This window comes from Lepidochelys kempii, chromosome 1 (assembly GCF_965140265.1).
Source record: "Lepidochelys kempii isolate rLepKem1 chromosome 1, rLepKem1.hap2, whole genome shotgun sequence".
NCBI classification, from domain to species: domain Eukaryota; kingdom Metazoa; phylum Chordata; order Testudines; family Cheloniidae; genus Lepidochelys; species Lepidochelys kempii.
This window is the reverse complement of record NC_133256.1, coordinates 7124400-7142426: the sequence shown is the minus strand read 5'-3', so window position 1 is coordinate 7142426 and position 18027 is coordinate 7124400. Positions and strand designations below refer to the sequence as shown.

The 18027-nt window shown below is 47.2% G+C and overlaps 1 pseudogene; it reads right to left on the bottom strand.

Annotated features, from left to right (window-relative positions):
* Positions 1-8254: 8254 nt before the first annotated feature.
* On the bottom strand, positions 8255-10428 carry LOC140905619 (ecto-ADP-ribosyltransferase 5-like; annotated as a pseudogene).
* Between the last annotated feature and the right edge of the window lie 7599 nt (positions 10429-18027).

The following is an 18027-nucleotide window of genomic DNA, read 5'->3' as shown; positions in this document are numbered from 1 at the left end:
AGTTTATACGCATTCTGTGTTGGTCTGTTCCCTCCCACACGCGTATCCCTCCTCCCATCTCTCTCCTCTCCAGGACTCATCTCCCTGCGCTGTCCCTAACTTGCCTACATTTGAGGACTGTAAGCCCAGGGCAGGTGGTTTAATTAGTAATAATATGACCGGCATGATTATATTATGGTGCACACGAGGCGCTCAGCACGGGACAGACCTGCAGTGAAGGAGTCAGTCCCTGCTCTGAAAAGCTTATGACCAGCTTTGGGCAAAGGCTTTTAATGCTGATCTCTTTGAACCAACCAGGGTTGATGGGGGATCAACTAATTATTGTGAGGCCCATCTGACAGGGGCACTGCATCAAGGGTAATAAACGCCAGGACTCCCAGAGCTACCAAAATCCAGAAGCCTCCCTTCCCCATTTGTCCCATTTCCAGAGGGGGAGATCGGGCCTTGCCACAAACTGGAGATGCCTCAGGCCCTACTGGGTCCCAGGCAGACTCTGTAATTGATGTCCTGGCCCAACATCTCCTGCAGGGGGACTAGAGGGAGAAGAAAATGCTCCCGGCTTCCCCCACCCACTCCTGCCCCGCAGCTGATTTTCAGCCTCTCTGAAGTGGGAAAGGTGTTGGCAGCCCCGAGAGCCGTCCTGCGGCTGCAGCCCTAGAGAACGCCCGGTGCCAGCCAGGCGGGCACACGCTCAGTAGCAGCCACCATCTGCTGCACGTGCCCCCCCCAGCTGCCTGGGCCTGAGCTGTTTACTTTCAAAACCCAGGGGCTCTGCTATTGGCTGTGCTCTGCTTCCTGCCCAGCCAGGAGAAATACTGGAAGAGCTCGCGCTGCCCGTGTGATGCATCCTCCCCTCATCAAACTCTTTGCTTTGTGCACCCGTGAACTAAGGGTGTTTGGAAGATACATTTGCATTTCCAATCCCCTTGTTTCCATTGCAAATCCTGTCATTTTTGCATTCCCCACCTCAATAACCTTCTTTTTACTTTGCATTTCCTACACCAGAATCCCCTCTTTGTTTTACAACTCCTGTTTCAGTAATGCTCCTTATTTTTGCAGGCTCCAACTCCACGGTGCCTTCTTTAGCTGAATTTCCCTGCCCCAATCACCCCTCTCTCTGTTGGCGTTCTCCAGTTCCACAGCCCATGGTTTATATTTTGCATTCCCCACCCTAATAACCTCCTCTCTATTCTGCATGACCCATTTTGCTCCCACTATGATAAAATTATCTAGGAGCTATTTGGCATTCCTCCCATGTGAATTTAATTAATCCACCGTCTGTTGTAACAGAAAATCAGCAGAGATCTTCCACGTCTTCTAAGAGCTTTGCCTGTAGGCTTCTCCTGCAGGATTTTCATCTTGGCAAATCTGTACTGATGCTTTACAGTGTGATACTGTTGTAATGCCGACAGAGCCCAGTAGTTGGTGGGCAGGAATTGAACCTGGGACCTCTGTAGCTTAGTGCATGAGCCTCTACTGCATGAGCTAAAAGCCACCTGGCCCTTAGTGAAAGCTGTAGAGCAGACTCATTAATCTCTCCCTCTAAGCAGTCTCGGTGCCACTAGATGGGACAAAGCACCACATCCAGTAGGTGTGTGGGTTACACTCTGACGGGGTGGTCTAGGCCCTGAGGTCCCCTTGCTGGAGGCCTTGTGACCCTGCCACACCCCACCCCAGAAAAGGGCAATAGAGAGGCCCTCTGAGCTGCCTAGAGCGGCTGTGTGGGAAGCAGCCAATCAGTGTCCAGCAGGTCTGTATAAGAAGAGCTGCAGGGCTAGCTTAGCAGGACTTCAGTTCCTGGCTAGAGCTGGATTGTGCTCCAGGCTGGTTGCTGGGACTCCAAAAGGACAAGGTCTTGAGTTAAGGATGAAGAATGTGTGGGAGCCATGTGAAAGTGGCCCAGGGAATTATAGTAGCAAGACAGTTTATTTAAAGGGACATTACTAATGGCTGCTATCTATAGAGTCCCTGCACTTGGACCCGGAGTAGAGAGTGGGTCTGGTTCTGCCTCTGTCTTCCAGCCACTGGTAAAGTGGCCTGGACTTTGAGGCACCCTAGAAGAGGGACTGAACTGTAATGGCCCAAATGAAGAGCTGGGGCTGGAGAGGCCCTGAGAGGGTGAAGACACTGCCTCCAGGAAAGGAGCCTTGGGGTACCGCTCTGTTCTGGAGCAGGGACAAACAGAGACATCACAGAGGGCACTGAGAGAGGCCCCTGTTGGACTTGTACCCCGGAAGGTGTTTGTGTTGTTTATCTCACAGACAGCATGTGTATGATTTGGCCAGAGAGCTGACTCACCGAAGAGCCACCACAAACAGAGAACGCAGGCCCATGCACTCGCCAGGGGGTGCTCATGAGAGGTGAGTGTGACTCTGTTACAGATGCACTTAAGCAGATCCAGGGCCCCTCTCTTTTGATAGCTACCCCTCATCTGCAACTGCCCTAGAATCGTCTGGTCCCAAGGCTTCATCTGTCTCCCAATTACAAGCGGTGGAGTAGCCCCTCCGAGCTGAGCTCTGAACCCCAGGGCAGGTTCCACTGCCTCTCCTCATTCCCTGGCCATTTATGTGTCTTACCAAGAAGTTTAATCAATTAGCCAATGCTTGATTAAATTCACACCACCTATAGAAAGGTCTGAGACAGAACTGATCAGAGCCATCAAACCACCAGAAAGATTAATCAGGTGTGTGGGCTTCACCATGACTGGAGCGTGTCATGAATTATCTCCGAAAGATGCTTATCTAGCACTACTAGGAATGTGGGTAACAAGCAAGGGAAACTGGAAATGCCCATTGAGAAGACATGAGATGTGAATGGAGTTACTGAAACCTGATGGGATGACTTGCATGACTGGAATATTAAAATCACTGGTTGTAACCTGTTCAGGAAGACCAGAGTGGGTAAAAGAGATGGGGGGGGGGGTGAGTGCCACTCTACATTATTGATACCTCAGGATCTTCCATGCGCATGGATCAATGTGCTAATTAACAAGCACCAGGAGATGGTACTGCTGGGGCTCTGTTACAGGCCACTGGCTCAAACCAGAGAATAACTATGTGCAATATGCAGATGGAAAATCTGTTGTGGTTTGGCTCTTGGGAGACCCATGCTGGAGGTCTCCTGAAGCCTGTAGTAAAACATCATTACCGTTTCTAAAAATTAGACTTTTCTAAACCCTCAGGTATTGCACCAAATACATCATAATGCTATTTTGGGCTTAATTATGATAGATACAGATGAATTCATCATTGGTCTGGAAGTTGGTATTTGCCTAAGGAAGAGGGAACATGATCTGATTGCATTCAATATGGGCAAATAAAAAGGACTAATTTCCTAAAGCTGAGGAAAGTGAGTGAAATTAATTAGGAGGAAAAATGTAGACAGGAAAATCTGAATGAAAATTGGGAGCTCTTTAAGGAGTTTATTAGATGGCAAAAAAGCCACAATCAAGAAAGAGGAGAACTTGGGCTAAAAGCCCATCCCGCTTTAGTGAGGAAGCGAAGGCAGCACTTAGAAATAAAATAATGTATAAGAAATGGGAAAAGTGGGGGAAAAATAGCAATCAATATAAATTAACTTATGAAGTGTAGACAATAGATAAGGGAAGCTAAAGACATCAAGGAAAACTGACAGAGTTAAGGATAACAAGCTTTTAAAGTATATTGGGAACAAAAGAAATGTTAACACTGGTCTATGACTTTTATTAGATGGCGACAATAAAATTGTTAATGATGCAGAAAAGGCAGAAGCATTCAATGAATACTGCTGATTAAAAAAGAAGCAAGATGGTGTAGTTGTATCACAGGGTAATGAAGTACTTTACAGTCCATTTAAAAAACTTCCTTAGTTACTAAACATCTGTTAGGGATACACTTTAAATCAGCAGGCCTGGATAACTTATATCAAAGGGTTCCAAAAGTGTTATCTGAGGAGATCTCTGGCCCACTGATGTTAGATTTTAATAAAGCTTGGAATACCAGGGAAACTTCAGAATATTGGAAGAATGATAATGCTGTACTAATATTCTAAAAGGGCATGTGGGATGACCTGGCTAACTATAGGCAGGTTAGTCTGACATTAGTCCCAGGCAAATAACCGAAAAGCTGCTATGGGGTTCTCTTGATAAAGAATTAAAGGCTAGGTATTCTTGCCATTAAAACTGGTTTTATGGAATGTCTTGGTAAAGAAACCTGATTTCATTTTTGGGTGAGATTATAAATTTTGCTGCTCATGGTAACTGGTTTGGCATAATAGTTAGATGTCTCTAAGGCCAGTGACCTAGTCCTGCCCAACATTCTGATTAAAAAATCAGCACTGGACATAATGTAGTCCATATTTAATGTCATTAAACTCATTAGCTGATATATCACAAAGTAATTGTAAATGGGGAATCATCATCCAATGGGGGTGTTTGAAGTGCGGTCCTGTAGAGCAAAGTAGTATTCAATATTTTTATCAATGAGTTGGAAGAAGATTTTACCAGGATTGATTTTATATTTGCAGATGATACAAAAATTGGTGAATAATGACCTGTCCCTATCTATCAGTTATAAAGGTCAGAGTGATCTAGGTACTTGATAGAGGGCTAATTTAAATAACATATTTTAATACATCTAAAACAACACAGAGCAATAGATGTAGCTCACACTTACAAGATGAAGGACTGGAATATAGAATAGGAGCAGGAAGTTGAATTGGCAAGACAATTACTGTTACTGTTGTGACATTCTGTATCTTGAGGGAGCATCCTGTAACCCCCATATTCCTCATTTTTTACATAATCGTGATCTTGCTTACAAGGCATGCCCCATATGTATCGGGGAAAAGATTGTGATCTGCTGAAAGTCATTTCTCTATCGATATATGTATATCACTAATGCATATGAAGGTATGAGCATTGTGTTGTATGGTTGTGACTAAAACATGCTGTAAATTGGGGAATCAGCCAGATATTTGCTCCCCAGAGGCAACAGCAAGGAAAGTAACCAATGCCCAGGTGGGATGTCAAACAACCCATCAACCCCATCGTCCAGTAAGGAGCTACAATGCAATGACTCACCTGCATGAGGCCACACCAGGGGAATTGCTCAACCTTCCCTGGAGACTCAGTAATGCCCCCAGACATGCCTGGACTTGTGTGTGTTCCCCAAGCACATGGGACTGAGGGTATAAAACAGAGTAGGCCCAGGCTTCCCCTTTCTCCTGCCCCCACCTATGCTGCAAACAACCAAGGCACTCAAAAGAAAACTGAAGACTCCAACAGAGAAGACTGGCCCAGTTTTAAGGGACAAACATGTATATTAAGCATAGGTGCTGACTCCATGGGTGCTCCAGCCCTGGAGCACCCACAGGGAAAAACTGGTGGGTGCTGAGCACTGGCTATCAGCCACCCTATTGGCTCCAGCCAGCGGGCCCCGCTGATCAGCACCTCTCCCCGTGCCTCCCACGATCAGCTGTCTTGTGGCATTCATGAGGCTCTGAGGGGGGGAGAAGTGAAGATATGGTGCGCTCGGGGGATGGGGTGGAACTGGGCAGGAAGGGGTGCGGCAGGGCGGAGTTGGGGCAGGAAGAGGCAGAGTGGGGTCTTGGAGCTAGAGGTGGGGTGGGGCCTAGGGCAGACCTGGGGGTCGAGCACCCCCCACAGCACCTTTGAAAGTTGGTGCCTATGACATTAAGGATGCCAATATCCAGTGGGGTGAGAAAATGCTTAGTCGTTGCCCAGTCTAATCAGGTTGAGAGTTTAGACTGTGTACTTTTTTCTTTTGGTAACTAACTCTAAACACTTAGTCACTTAAACACTTAGTCACTTAAAATCTGTCTTTTTGTCCTCAATACATTTGTTTAGCTGTTTATCTTTACCAGTGAGTTTGCCTGAAGTTTGTGGCAAATGCGCTGAGGTTTGCACCGGCTGGTGTATGTCCACTTTCCATGGATAAAGTGGTGAACCAATTAATCTGCACTACTCGTCTTGAGCAGGGCAAGACGGTGTATTCTTGAGATACAAGGCTGGGAGCTGGGGGGTTTGGCTCTGGTGCCTTTCCCTGTGTGATTCATGAGTGGCTCTGGGAGCATTCATGCAGTATAGCTGGGTGTGGGGCGCCACATGCTGTTGTGCTGAGTGATCACAGCACCTGGAGGGGTTTGCTGCTGGTCACTAGCAAGGCATTGTCAGAGACAGCCCAGGTTGGAGAGAGTTCAGGGGGGCAGAGTGGTCCCACAGTTCCAGGCTGCACCCTGGGGATCCCGTCACAACTGTGTCCAGTTCCACTGTTCTCCTGATGGCCCAATCTGGCTATTCAGAATATCCGTACACACACCCTGCCCCTTGCTGGAATATGTCAGCTGCAGTTGGACCTTTGATTTCACCAGTTAGAAATCATCTTCTGAGAAAATTTGATATGAAAGTGACAGAGAGAGACGTGGGACCCCACAAACTGTCCTGTTACAGATTCACCTGGCTGAGACACAGATTAAACCCATCTACTGTATTAATGAAAATACTCCAGTTTAGTTCATTTCTGAAAAGTCTTTGACTTAAGTCATCAAAAGTCAGTACAAAAATTCCAGCTTGACTGGAATACAGGTAACTGTTATCTAACATGCACCCATTTATGGCACTAGTACTGTAAGAGAAATTCTACCTGGAATAGAACTATAAGCTTACATTTTGATCTACTAATCAGTAACGTATAATCAAATCTTGCCCAAGCAGGTACCAGCGACACTCCCTCCATGTTCCCGGTTTCCCTTTGGAACGCGGGCAGAATAGTAGGACGGCTTTGGATGTGGCAAGTCCTATCACCATGACTTGTGTTAGAGGGGAAAAGTGAGCGACACAAATAGGACAATTTAGAAACCAGCAAACCACTCCAGAGCAGCAACGTGGATCAGAATGATGGATCCTCCAAACAGTGAAGGGCTCAGCTCACTGGGGAAGGCCAGGCCACCTCTGGTAGCTGTTAATAGGAAAAAGCGGATCAAACAATTGATAGGCAATTATTTCACACTGACAGAGATCCTTAAAGCTGGACACAGGTACCCTTCCCAACAGCTACTGGAACCTGCTTATTGCAGAGAGACATGAATCCATTTCCCCTCAGCAGGACACTCCAGCCTGGGACAGTCACCTCACTGGTGAGATTTCACCTGCTTCCTTCCTCCCTCCTCAGCCTGCTTGTTCCTTTGGTATCAGTCATTGGTGAGCATGTTTCCCCCACAACAGCCCCAGAGGCTCTGATTTGGAGCTTGTTGTCTGCTGCGTAAGTGTATTCCAGACCAGTTATGAGTAATAAAGACACGAGTCTGTGGAACACTGGCTAGACACCAATAAAACCATTTTTGTTGGGTTTTTTATTGGCTTAGGGGAAAATGTAGAGCTGGGCAGAGAAGGCTCATTCCACTTTGTGGAGGATTTTGATATTTCAAAATTTGGTTTTGTTCAGACTTGAAATAAAAAAACCCTCAAATTTTGAAATTCTCCACACAGGGGAATGGTGTGTTGGCTCTGGGGCAGTCCACCAAGCAGGCTGTCCCAGAGTTGGGGGCACTGGAAGTCCTGGGGTCTGACTCCCAGGCAGCCAAGGAGCCAGGTGGGTGAGCTGGTCAGAACCCAGGCAGTGTTCTGTCAGAACAGTGTAGAAATCAAACCACCTCTGCAAAAGGTTTGGAGTTTGAAAAATCACCAAATTCCAATGAGAATGTTTTGAGTTTTTTTTTTTTTTCTGACCTGCTCTGGTAAAATAGTCCTGTTTCATCCTTTGAGAGGATGTAGTTCCACCGGGGATAGAATAGGTCTAGTTATGAGAGGAGAGAGACGGAGACACCCTTGTGTTGAAGGGTTAGGGGATGTGTGTTCAGCTTATAGTTCAGAACATTGAAGATGAATCTTTAGTGCTCTAAGGGGTGGTTCTCCTTAAATTTTATTTTCTGAAACCAACTGTGCATGGAATTGAGTCAGATGTGAAGGTGCTCAGATACTAGTCATGAGCTCCATACGAGAACCTAGATAAATGGACAAAACACACAGTTAACCCCACTTATTTCTCAACTGGTTTCATGTGACATGTTTGCCTGGTGGGGTTGCTCTCTGCTCTGCACTTCAACACAGAGGGCGAGTCTTTTTCAAAAGAACGAAAAACAAAATTTTTCTTTCTTACCAGAGTTGTAAACACATGTTTTGTTGTTCTCTCCTATGGAACAAACAGAGGGACAATGAAATGGGATCTCCCCAGGTAGAACTTTCAACTGCATTCTACTATTTCCAAAGAACCATAGGAACCGTTGGACTGGATTTAGCCTGGTATCCTGTCTTTGATTGAAGTGAGGCCATGCAGGTCCAGCTTGTGCTCCGGAGGGTGAGGTTATTCCCTTGTCTTTTGGCCACACTGAATATCTCATGGACTGGGATTAACACTTCTTTTTGGCCAGGATCATATGACATGTTCTGGATCTTCATGCCGAAGCACGTCTGGATGGTGAAGAGTGTTCCCTGCTTCCCTGCATTCTTAGTCATAAATGTCTCAGCCACTGATTTATTAATAGATGAAGAGGCAAAGTGTCCGAACCTGATGTCACCCCTCTTGTAGTCCAAAACAGGTAGTCCCCCAGTACACCTCATCACACCTCCCTCGTAAGAGCTGTAAAGCTCTTGTCAAATAATAATGAAAGGCTTTGAACTGGAAACAGTCTATGTAATGAGCTCAAGATACCCCAGCCCCTCTCGCTGCCTCATTAAATACAGCTGGAAGAGCTTTACTGTTGTATTTCGTGGGTCAATATAGGCTAGTAGGCCTATTCCATACTCACCCTCAAAGCTGCTGGGGCGATAAATGTTTCACCTTTTTCCAGTTTTCTGTTGCCTTTTGCCACCCTGTGCTAAACAGTGGGGACATTTCACTCTGTAGCAGTTCACGTGCTTTTTTTTCCTCCATTTCTTCAGCACATCCTAGATATTGGTCATCAAAAGCATCATTCATCATGTTCAGCTCTACCTGACATTCCTTCTCCCAGGGAAAAGGAAACATATGGTCACATTAGCATATGCTACAATAGCACCTAGAGGTCACACCCACCATCAGGGCCCCATTGTGCTCAGCCCTGTACAAACACACTAAGAGATGGCCTCTGCCCTTAAGAGCTTACCTCTAAACAGACAAGATGGAGAAAAGGTGGGAGAAAGGGATGGAACATCTAGTCACTATCATCAGTGTGTTGCTTGGCAAATGGTACATTGGCTCCATGATTTTTTGGGGGGAGTCACGGCACACCCAAGGACCAGTGAGCCCTGTAATCATTTTTAGTTTACACAGAACTTTGTTAGTGTAATAAATAAATATATTATGTCTAGATTAGGGTTAGGAAGAAAGGCAGAAAGGATATATTAATTGGGAAGACAAAGCAGGGGCAACAAAGGACATAGAAGGGAAGGAGCTAAGAGGGACTGAGATCCAAATCCACTCCCACGGGAATATCTAGAAATCACTCCCATTTGCCTCAGTGGGTTGCCATTTCTGTATGCCAGCCATGCACTGCATGCTCCAGGGCTGGCGGTGCCCATGGGAAGGTTCCATCCAACCCATAGAGGATGGCAACACCATTGTGAGGGGTTGTATAAACCCCACACTGGTTAATCAGGGGTCAACATGAACCTGAGCCCCTTTAGACTGAGTGATGGTACCGTGGGGGTGGGTGTTAGGCACAATTGGTGATCAAACCCAACTGGGGTAGCTGGGATTGTCCCCTCTTGGGCTAAAGGCAGAGAGAGGCCTGGAGGACGCTGGGGGCAGTGTGGTGAGTTGCCTCAGGCCAGGAGGATTTTGGAGGCAGTGTTGGTAAAGCCTAGGGGGCATTGGACTGGAGTTTGAGGGGCTGCAGGATGAGGAGAGAGCCTGAGCAAGGCAGAAATTGGTTTAAATTTGTTCTTTTGGTTTGGGATCCTGTTGGAGGATTCCACAGGGGAGCCCTGTGAGCCCAGCCCTGAAAGAAGGGTGAGATGGGAGATGCTGTGTGGACTGGAAAAAGGCTGTGGTAATAAGATATCCCTGAAGGCAGCAGCGAGGAGTCTGATGGCACAGACCTTGGCTGCTGGTCAGAATGTCCCTGGACTGGAACCTAGGGCCTGGGTTCCTCCACCAGCCACTGCAAAATGTGGTGTGGGGCCCTGATTAAACAAACATCTTTCCGGGGTGGTCTCGGTGCACTAGGTCCAGTCTCAGCACCCACGGTTGCACTAGATGACCTCTTGAGGTCCCTTCCAGTCCTACATCTCTATGGGTCTAAGGCAATGTGGCTGCCTGCATAGCCTTGAGCAGAAACACGAGAAAAAAACACGAAGTGCTTCACTGACAAATCTCAAGAGTTTACCTGAGGGGTTCCCAGCCAGGTGTGAAGACAGAAGTATGTCAAGGGGATCAGCAGAGGCCCCAGCATTGTTCCAACACCCCCGGTGCGGCTGCAGGAGAATCCATTGGTAACGTCAGTGGAGATTTGGGAGGAAAGAACACACCAAACCCAAACATCCGCCCGACTGTTTCACTGTGATCCGTTGTTCCACATTCAGTAACTGGGATTTCCCAGGCAGGAATTGCTATCCTACAGATGGCAGCCCAGCCACAATAGAGGTGGGTTTGACCCTGAAATACAGTTCTCAGCTGGATGGGTGGGGAGTAGTTGTAGGGAAATCCTGCTTTCACTTCCTAAAGGATTCTGGGGGGTGGAAATACTGAACCTACTGCTGCTGTGTTACTCGAAAGTGACGTTAAACTGCTGCACGATACACAGAACCTAACAGGCCCGGTAGGTCTGTCGATTGTATCCTGGAGAATGGGGCTAAAATAATGATATAACTGAATAGTTCAGTGCCTCGCCCAACTGCCTGGTCAAGTGTTTGCTCGGTAACAAATTACCTTATACACTCTGTGCCTCGCTCCTAAGTTCTGCCCAGTGGCTAGCAAGGTGATCAACGACGGAGATATCCAACACCAGGGCTGATCCTAGGCCCAAAGGTTAGAGCCACATGGCCCTCTCAGAGACACAGACAGACCTCTGTCACCTGGCCAGGTCAGGGACCCAAACCCCAGCCACACAGCAAACAGACCAACACACAACTCACCAAGTCCCTTTACCTCCATGCACTGAATCCAGAGCTACACCCTGCAAAACTCCCCTGTTTGCCTGCTGAGCTGATCCCTCGTTTAGAGGATACAGTGTGGGGTTGGGTCTTTGGGAGTGGATTTTTCTGGCCCGGGAAAGGGAGCCAGGCTTGGAATTTGGATCCCGGGGGAAAGCCAGAGACATGGGGACTAGGGCATGGCAGTGTCTTGCTCAGGGAAAGCAGGGATAGGCTCACGAATGGGGAGCAACAGGCCTGGGTGTTTACTGGAGGGGGTGGGACTTCCACTGAACACATGGAAATGCCGTCGCTCCCCTGGCCTTTGCCCATAAAGGAGAGGGTATGTGTCAGTGCTCTCCCTCCCTTGGTGTAGCTGAGGGGTTGGCTTGGTGGGGTGACTGCTGAGCTGTACCTGGGGTGATGGGATGGATGTGAGCACAGAGTGAATGGATACAAAATGTAGGGGTGTGATGTGTGTTCTGAACAGGTGGGTGGAAAATGAATCTAAACACACTTCATATTTCTATTAACAACAATGGACCGGGTGTTGCTTCTTCGGTTGAAATGGCTCTTCCATGGTAGCTTGACATTGCCAAAAAATATTTGAGCTTTGACACATTTCGGGGGATACAGCCACGTTCTCAATGGTTTACGTTTTCTTTTTTAAGGACCAAATCCCCTTTTTGAATGTCGGCCCAAATAAATGCCTGATTCTCAAGGAGAGAACACCGCCTTTCCACTGTAAAACCCCACATTTGTGTCCTTTCCAAACCTCAGACTGATTTTTTGCACGTTTCCTCTCTCTGTCTCAGCCATCTTCCTGTAGAACCAGTAATGGAGTTGCTCTCCAAAGACTCCGTTGGCTATAACTTCCCCTGGGGTTTCTAGTAGTGCTGAAGGCTCTGCAAAATACTGAATACAGTTCCAGACTCTTAATTTTTCAGACATCTTCTCTAGGGCTGATGGGAGGATAATGTGGATTTTCCCAGTCCCTGCTCCTAGAAATTCTATGATATATCACTAAAATGTGGATAAATTTTCATTCTGTTACAGGATTTTCTTCCCCCTAATGTAGTCTTGTCTCAGCATGGAAGCATGATGTAGGCCTTACTGGAGCCCTACACCTAGTTAACAGTGTGAACCAAATGCTGTGAACCAGAGTAGGCCTGGCCTGAGCAATATAGCAACGCACCAGGTCCTGGCTAACACCAAGTAAGCACGATCCTGATTGGAGATGATGGTACAGGGCTCCCAGAGTTCTCAAGTAACGGCGTGAACACATTCCGAGGAGATGGTAAAGGGACACGCCAATCCTAAATCAGCTAAGGATGGAATGACAGGATAATGGATGGGGATGTTTTGGTGGAACTAGCAGGCATAGGTGCCGACTTCCTGTCTGCCCCGTGGGTGCTCGCCCCCCCCGCCCCTGGCCCTGCCCCTGCACCACCCTCACCTAGCCCCAATTCAACCCCCTTCCCCCAAGTCCCCGCCCTTACCCCGCCTCTTTACTGCCTCCTCCCCCAAGCATGCTGCATCCCCACTGCTCCCCTTCCCTCCCGGAAAGTCCTAAGCACCGCCAAACAGCTGTTAGGCAGTGGGTGGGAAGCACTGGGACAGGGAGGACTGGGGACTTGGCGCGCTTGGGGGAAGAGGAGGAGAAGTGGGGGTGGGGGGATGCTTGGCTGCCAGTGGGTGCAGAGCATCCACTTATTTTCCCCCTTGGGTGCTCCAGCTCCGCAGCACCCACGGAGTTGGCGCCTATACTAGCAGGTACCAGGATAAGGCTGGTAACCATCCACATCTGGAGTGCAATCCGTAACTTGTCTGTATTCATGAATAAAAGGAGAAACCATAGGAGGGGCACCTTTGTCCAGCTGAGGGGGCAGTGTCCCAGTGCACTGACTGAGCTGGTCCACTGTCGCAGGTATACATATGTTAGTGTCCCTGCAGCTCCTATGGGACACTAGGACTGTGCTTTGTTGACAATAAAGCTGGCCGAGCCCTTTCGCTATCGAACCGAGCCTCTGGTCTTTCCTTATGAGTAACACTGAGGGCTGCAGAATCAGCAAGCTGTGCTCTCTGATAATGCATGTAACACTGGAACTCCAAGCATCAGAATTTTAGGATGGGAAGGGTCCTTGAGAGGTCTTCTAGTCCAGTCCTCTGCACTCAGGGCAGGACTAAGTAGTATTTAGACCATCCCTGACAGCTGTTGCTCTAACCTGCTCTTAAATATCTCCAATGACAGAGATTCCACAATCTCCCTGGGCAATTTATTCCAGTGCTTAACCACCCTGACAGTTAGGAAGTTTTTTCTAATATCCAACCTAAACTGCTGTATCTGCAGTTTAAGCCCATTGCTTCTTGTCCTATCCTCAGAGGTTAAGAAGAACAATTTTTCCTCTCCTTCTTGTAATAACCTTTTATGTACTTGAAAACTGTTATCATGTGTCTTCCCCCCCCCACCTTCTCTTCTCCAGAGTAAACAAACCCAATTTTTTCAATCTTCCCTCCTAGGTCATGTTTTCTAGACCTTTAATCACTTTTGTTACTCTTCTCTGGACTTTCTCCAATTTGTCCACATCTTTCCTGAAATGAGGCACCCAATACAGACACAATACTCCAGTTGAAGCCTTATCAGTGTGGAATAGATAGGAAGAATTACTTCTCATGTTTTGCTTACAACACTCCTGCTACTACATAAGAATGGTCATACCAGGCCAGACCAAAGGTCCATCTAGCCCAGTATTCTGTCTTCTGACAGCAGCCAATGCCAAGTGCCCCAGAGTGAATGAACAGAACAGGTAATCACAAGTGATCCATCCCTTTGCCCATTCCCAGGATCCCAGAATGGTGTTTGCTTTTGTTGCAATAGGGTTACACTGTTGATTCATATTTAGCTTGCAATCCACTGTGACCCTCAGATCTCTTTGTGTGCAACTGATTGTTCCTTCCTAAGGGGAGTACTTTGCATTTGTCCTTATTGACTTTCATCCTATTTACTGCAGACTATTTCTCCAGTTTGTCCAGATTATTTTGAAGTTTAATCCTATCCTCCAAAGCACTTGCAACCCCTCCCAGCTTGGTATCATCCACAAACTTTATAAGTGTCCTCTCTATGCCATTATCTAAATCACTGATGAAGATATTGAACAGAACCAGACCCAGAACTGATCCCTCTGGGACCCCACGTGTTATGCCCTTCCAGTATGACAGTGAACCACTGATAACTACTCTCTGGGAATGGTTTTCCAACCAGCTATGCACGCACCTTTATAGTAGCTCTATCTAGGTTGTATTTCCCTTGTTTGTTTATGAGAAGGTCACGCGAGACAGTATGAAAAGGCTTACTAAAGTCAAGATATACCACATCTACTGCTTCTCCCACATCCAAAAGACTTGTAACCCTGTCAAAGAAATATATTAGGTTCATTTGACACAATTCGTTCTTTACAAATCCATGTTGACTATTACTTATCACCTTCTTATCTTCTAGGTGTTTTCAAATTGATTGCTTAATTAGTTGCTCCATTATCTTTCCAGGTACTGAAGTTAAACCAACTGGTCTGTAATTTCCAGGGTTGTCCTTATTCACCTTTTTATAGATGGGCACTATATTTGCCCTTTTCCAGTCCTCTGGAATCTCTCCCGTCTTCCATGACTTTTTGAAGATAATCGCTAGTGGCTCAGATATCTCCTCACTCAGCTCCTTGAGTATTCTAGGATGTATTTCATCAGGCCCTGGTGACTTGAAGACGTCTAGCTTGTCTAAGTAATTTTTAATTTGTTCTTTCCCTATTTTAGCCTCTGAACCCACCTCTTTTTCACTTGCATTCATTATGTTAGACGGCCAACGGCTACTCACCTTTTTGGTGAAAACTGAACCAAAAAAGTCATTTAGCATTTCTTCCATTTCCACATTTTCTGTTATTGTTCACCTCGCTCATTGAGTAACAGGCCTGCCCTGCCATTGGTCTTTCCCTGGCTTCTAATATATTTGTAGAAAGTTTTCTTCTTACCCTTTATGTCTCTAGCTAGTTTAATCTTGTTTTGTGCCTTGGTCTTTATTTTCTCCCTACGTACTTGAACAGCAGCCCTGAGCAGCTGGAATAGCTTAGCAGCCTGGACAGCGTTACCACAGCAACGACATTCGACAGCACTTAACTTATCATACGGCAGATATTTTTCTATATGTTATTTATTTAAGGCGATATCTTGTAGATGTATTGAATAGAACCTTATGTGAGGGGGCTGCTGGTCCCTCACTGAAACTCAGAGGGAGGGTCAACCAAAACACCTCACTTTCTCCTAGACTGAGACAGGGTGGAGGAGAAATTAGGATCATGAGGCTGACAGTCCCCAGAGGCAATGAGAGAGGCCAGTGCTCCAGGTCAGCCTGATTGACAGGGCAGGCAGGTCAATGAGGGAGTCAGGAGCCCGGGGCCTGGGTATGAGCTGGGGCTGCCAAGGGCAGAGTAAAGGAGAGATCCGCGGCCAGAGCTGGGCTGGGGGCAGAGCTGGGGCAGCACAGACCAGTTGCCCCGATGAGGATCCAGGGCTTAGCTGTAGTGGGGAGCTGCGGGCCCAGAGCCAGGCTAGCGGATACCGGCTGTGTCACCTCTAACACTGCAGGCAAGTGCCGTGAGTGACTGGGAGGGACGGGGGAGTGCAGGGATACATCACCCGACAAGAGCCCTTGCAAGCTGGACTCGGAGGGGAAACATGAACCTGACAGGGGAGCTGATGCTGGGGAGAAGGGTCCTGTCACCTAGACCCCGCGGGCATGTGGCCAATGCCAGAGCAGGGGTCTGACCTGCAGTATCAGCGCAGCGCAGCCAGGGCCTGGAAGGGAGGCTTGGGATGTGTGAAGAACAGACTGTGAACTTCCCTTACGTCCCAGAGATGCTGTTTGTGGTTTCCCCATGTCCACAGGGTGGGTTCCTTGTTTCCTTTAACCTTTCCCATTTTCCCCTTATTTCTCTTGCTGCTGCTGTTTAATAAATTAATCAATGGGTCAAGAAAGTCACTGGTGAGGAGAGAGTACGCTGGAGCGGGGCCACCCTAGCCCCTGTCCTAAGTGAACAGCACAAGGTTGGGGGTCAAGCCCCAAGGAATCCTGGGCCCAGCCTTGTTGGGGTTAACACACAGTTGCCAACTTTCATGTGGTTAATAAGCAGCCCGACTTTCACAATAAAACAAAAATCAAGCTAATCCCATTCAAAACAAGGCCAAAACAAGCCAGTCCCTAAGAACCCCAAGACGCTATGTGACTAGATCCCCCCGGTGTGCAGTCTGGGACTGTGGTGGGCCTGCTGGGCACCCCTGACTCTCTTCCCCCCCTTGCCCCTGTTTGCCCCTTGCCCCTGCTTGCCGGGAGCCGATCAAAAATTAAGCAGCAACAAGCTACAAGTCAAAAACCAGCCAACAAGCAACTCCCAAGCCAATTAAGCCAAAAACAAGCCCAATTTCTGCATTTTTTTTGCGGGTTTGGTATGCCTGGTTCCAAGGACTCTGCGACACAGCAGAGTGGAAGGGGAGTCCTTGAGGTCAGGCAGGCCTCTGGGTAAAGGGAGCTGGGGCGAGGACTTATCCTTTCGCTAGCAGATTCCAGGGGTAGTGCAGAAGCCAGGAAAGTTCCCCACAATAGCAGGACCGTTCCCCCACTTACACTTACACACATGGATATAAACAATGAGGAGTACTTGTAGCACCTTAGAGACTAACAAATTTATTTGGGCAAAAGCTTTCGTGGGCTAAAACCCACTTCATCAGATGCATGGAGTGGAAAATACAGTAGGCAGATATATATACACAGTACATGAAAAGATGGGAGTTGCCTTACCAAGTGTGTGTGGGGGGGTCAGTTCTAATGAGACAATTCAATTAAAGTGGAAGTGGGCTATTATCAAGAGGAGGAAAAATCACTTTTGTAGTGGTAATCAGAGTGGCCCATTTCAAACAGTTGACAAGAAGGTGTGAGTAACAGTAGGGGGAAATTAGTTTTTTGTTTTTGTAGTGACCCATCCACTCCCAGTCTTTATTCAGGCCTAATTTGATGGTGTCCAGTTGCTAAATTAATTCCTGTTCTGCAGTTTCTTGTTGGAGTCTGTTTTTGAAGTTTTTTTGTTGTGTATATATGCCTACTGTATTTTTCACTCCATGCATCTGATGAAGTGGGTTTTAGCCCACGAAAGCTTATGCCCAGATAAATTTGTTAGTCTCTAAGGAGCCACAAGGACTCCTCGTTGTTTTTGCTGATACAGACTAACACGGCTACCTGCTCTGAAACCTGTCACACATGGGTATGTCTAGACAGGAGTTTTGAAGTCCTAATTTCAGTGGAGTTCACTGATTGCCAATTAACCCACCTTACAGACACCTTTAAAATGCTAATTTAGACACTTCACAATTGTTTGTTCCTGCTGAGCCCTAGGGTAAAGCACTAACATTTGCCATCTTGAAGACAAGGTGGCATTCCACAGGAGGATAACTACAGTGCTTTAGCTACCTTGCTGTAAAACCCTAATGGAGACAAGTCTCTGGAGTATTAACACCGTGTGACTAGGCAAGGTCAGCTGTGAGTGTGGGGGGAGGAGATGCAGTGGTCACCTTGTGCAGCTACATTAGAGTAAAAACTACAGAGCCCCTTATAGGTGAAAATAACACCTACAAAACTGTGCCAGTAAAAGAATGCCATACGGCTCTCAGTGTTTTTCCTCCAAAGTGAACCAGTTCTTACTTTGGCTGTGACAGAAGTAAAATATTGAACAGACTCAGTAATGCCAACTGGCTAAGAACTGTGCACATCCTATTACGTTAACGTGTTGCCCTGTTTCTGGGAGAGCCCCAATTCAAGTCCTTCCTCCACCTGATAGGAGAAGAGTTTTGAAAAGGTATCAATCACCTTTGGGGGGAAT